Here is a 4,470-nt window from a genome sequence, read left to right on the forward strand (position 1 = left end):
ACCTAGGAGTTGTGATGGATCATCAATTAAGCTTCACTGACCACATTGCTACAACGACCCGGTCCTGCAGGTTTGCCTTATACAACATTAGGAAGATTAGACCCTTCCTGTCAGAGCAAGCAACCCAACTTCTTGTCCAAGCTCTTGTTCTCTCTAGACTGGACTATTGTAATGCTCTCTTGGCGGGCCTTCCTACATGTACTGTCAAGCCTCTGCAAATGATCCAGAATGCAGCAGCGAGGGTTGTCTTCAATGAGCCAAAAAAAGCTCATGTTACTCCTCTCCTCATCAGGTTACACTGGCTACCAGTAGCTGCTCGCATCAAATTCAAGGTACTGATGCTTGCCTACAAGACGACCACTGGCACGGCACCAACTTACCTAAACTCACTGGTTAAATCCTATGTGCCCTCAAGAAGTTTGCGTTCTGCAAGTGAACAACGCCTTGTGGTGCCATCCCAAAGAAATTCAAAATCACTCTCACGGACCTTTTCCTGGACTGTGTCCAGCTGGTGGAATGACCTCCCAATCTCAATTCATACAGCTGAGTCTTTACTCATTTTCAAGAAACATCTAAAAACTCATCTTTTTCGCCTGCACCTAACCTACTAACACCAGTACTTTTCCTTTTCTTGTCTCTTTTTTCATTTAATAATAAAAAAAAAAAAAAAAAAAAAAAAAAAAAAAAATTATATATACCTGGCTATGCGTTCTATACTAGACTAACTGAGACTTGTCATGGCACTTGTATTCTGTTGTTGTTCTCTTGTTGACCTGACTGCTTCTATTGTTCTCATTTGTAAGTCGCTTTGGATAAAAGCGTCTGCTAAATGATTAAATGTAAATGTAAAATGTAAATGTAAATGTCTATATTCTTAATGAATATTAGCTGGTTAGTTAAATGATTTGAAATGAAATAAATGTTCATGGGCTGACTTGATGTATAACCAACCGTATTGTTGATTATAAAGGCTAAAAAGCTAAAAATTAATAATAATAATAATAATAATAATAAAAATAAAATATAATAATTTATATTTCATTGTAGATGGATATACAACATTTTTTCTGTCGTGCGGGAGTAGATCTGCAAATGAGCAACAGTCAGGTGAGAATAGAACAGACAGCCTCATACACACACACACACACACAATACCACTGTGTTCCCAAGATTCATTGCAGTCATTGAACCCTTATGTTGTTTTAATTTTCTGCCAATTTCCACGTACATTTCATAAGAAAAAGCAGTGGTATCATCAAAGGATAAACATGAATGTCCTAATACTGAATCAGGAAGTCTTTATTGTAAAAAAAATAAAAATAAAAAAAAAAAAAAATAAATCTACATTCCCAATTCAAAATTTCCAGTGACTGGTCACATGTAAAAAACTGTATTAGTTTTTTTTTTACAGTTTTATATATGGCTCAGTCAGTACTCCTACTCCCATATATGAAATACAGGGAATACAATGGAATAGTGGATTGCAATAAGGTTAGTAGTATACAACCCTACCCTAATAGTAAAATAATATTTTCTAATCATACCCTTATTGGGGGCTGAGCCCCCCTAAAATCAAAATCTTAGAATCGCCCCTGATTATAGGCACAAATTGTTTCTGAAAAATATGGTGTTATTGTTTTGGCAAGTTTAAATTAAAACTTTCTATGAAAACTTGTGTGATATTCCTTTAAAATAATGTTTTTAGTATATCTTTTTTAATTATATTTACTAAGCAATTTCTTACATAATTTCTTTGAGTTAGACCAAACTTTTATTTTGGTGGGTTGTAACCAGAGTTTCTGTGTTTTTTAATTAACTATTATTATTAGCTAATAGGAAGTGTAACAGCAGCAATCACATGCCATTTGTAATAACATGTCCATAAATAGTTTGTTTTGTATTGCCTACATCATGTATTTTAAACAGTGTTATTATTAATCAATCATTATTGCCATTTTAAATGCTATTGATGGCTTAGTTCTGTTTTTATAGCAACAACAACAACAACAAAAATATTACAGTATATTAATACTTTGTAAATGATTAGAGTGTGGGGGGTTTGCGGATCATTTGAATCAGTTCGGGATTTCGTAGCGGGATCGCGAATCATTTGAGTCAGTTATGGGGATGGCGAATCATTTGAGTCAGTTTGGGAGTTCGGAAGCGGGATCGCAAATCATTTGAAGTCAGTTTGGGGATCGCGAATCATTTGAGTCAGTTTGGGAGTTCGGAGCGGGATCGCGAATCATTTGAGTCAGTTTGGGAGTTCGGAGCGGGATCGCAAATCATTTGAGTCAGTTTGGGGATCGCGAATCATTTGAATCAGTTCGGGAGTTCGGAGCGGGATCGCGAATCATTTGAATCAGTTCGGGAGTTCGGAGCGGGATCGCGAATCATTTGAGTCAGTTTTGGGATCGCGAATCATTTGAATCAGTTCGGGAGTTAGTAGGGGGTTCACGAATCACGAAAGATTCGCGCTCATAAATTTTCAAATTGGCCATAACTTTTAATTAGTTGCTGTCACTGGGCTGACAGCAGGGGTGGCATTTGCCCTATGCCACCCCGGTAGATCCTCATCCGCCCCTGTGAATAAATGATCTCTCCATTGATGTCTGGTTTGTTCGGAGGACAATATTTGTACAATATTTGTGCTCTGAGGGAGCAAATAAAATCTAAATATTGAGAAAATCATCTTTAAAGTTGTTCAAATGAAGTTCTTAGCAATGCATATTACTAATCAAACATTAAGTTTTGATATATTTACGGTAGATTTACAAAATATCTTCATGGAACATGATCTTTACTTAATATCCTAATGATTTTTGGAATAAAAGAAAAAAAATATAATTCTGACCCATACATTGTTGTCTATTGCTACAAATATGCACTGACAAAAAAAATAATACAACATATTTCAAGTTATGTGGTTGCAAACAATTTATTGTGTGTGTGTTTGTGTTGAAAATTAGTCAACTAAATTAGTTTATTTAAATTTAACTAAAATAAATAGAGTGGAACCACTTACCTTAAAACAACTTAGTAAACTCAATGAATAATTTTATTATTAATAATAAAAAAATAAAGATCCAGCTTAGAATGTTCTAGCAAGGTTCTCCCAAAGTTGAATAAATGTTTTTTTTGTTTTTTTTTTAGTGACTAATAGAATGTCGGTTCAAAGTTATTTGTTCTTAAGACAAAAACATTACTGATACATTGTAACATGTTTTGTGAAACGTTTTAGTTTGATGTCCATGTAACATTTTAGAAACCTTGTTTTAGAATGTTCAGAAAACGTTCAAAAGTAACGTTGTTTGGAAAACGATTAAATGGAATGTTCCATGGAATGTTTTCATTAACATTCACATCACCAAGACAAAAAATTCATTTGAAACGTTTTTAAAAAAAGGGCTTTTAGAGAACATTCAGAAATAATGTATTCTTAACTAAATGGGAAGAACATATTTGTGACCCTGGAGTAAAAAAATAAATAAAAAACACAGCCATAAGGTTTTTATTTATTTATTGAGATTCATAAATCTTATGAAAGCTGAATAAATAAGATTTCCATTACTGTAATGTTTTGTTATTCTGTTAATCTGGAATCTGAGGGTGCAAAAAAACTTAATATTGAGAAAATCATCTTTAAAGTTGTTCTTAGGAATGCATACAACTAATCAAAAATGAAGTTTTGATATATTCACGGTAGGAAATGTACAAAATATCTTCATGGAACATGATCTTTAGTTAATATCCTAATGATTTTTGGCATAAAAGAGAAATGTATAATTCTTACCCACACAATGTTAGGGTGAGTTGTCTATTTCTACAAATACAAAATCCTTTCCTGTTCCAGTGTTATTTTCCCAAACCAGTTTTTTTTTTCCACTTAATCGTCTTTAAGTTGACTTTAAGGAGATGTTCAGAGGCGTAACGAATCCTTTGAGCATCTCTCTGTGTGTCAGGAGTTCATGTGTGTGTTGTGCACATGTGTGTGAGATCCTCCATCAGGAGCTCCACAGGACCACGCAGAAGCTTTCTGTAGAAACGCAGCGTCTGAGTCAAGCTGGACGTTCTCTGACCCTCACAGTCCTGTTCTGGAGACAGTGTGGAAATCTGTGCGCGGAGACAGAGAGGAAGAAATATTATCCCAACTAATAAAATATGTGCCAAGAATATTCCCATTTAATCATAAAAATGTCATTTGTAAATATCCTTTGAATATGTTAAAAATCCATTTTATCATCTTGCAAATATTATGGGAATGTTACTTTCTGAAACAACAAGTAACCTTTTATTTGTTTCTGTTCATATACACTGCCATTCAACAGTTTGGGAGCAGTAATATTCTTTAAACAAGGTTCTTGTGCTCACCAGTGCTGCATTTATTTGATCAGAAATACAATAAAAACAGTAAAATTGTGAAATATTATTGTAATTAAAAAAATTGTATTAAAAAAAGTGTAATTTATT

The sequence above is a fragment of the Carassius auratus genome, unplaced genomic scaffold (assembly GCF_003368295.1).
Source record: "Carassius auratus strain Wakin unplaced genomic scaffold, ASM336829v1 scaf_tig00026326, whole genome shotgun sequence".
NCBI classification, from domain to species: domain Eukaryota; kingdom Metazoa; phylum Chordata; class Actinopteri; order Cypriniformes; family Cyprinidae; genus Carassius; species Carassius auratus.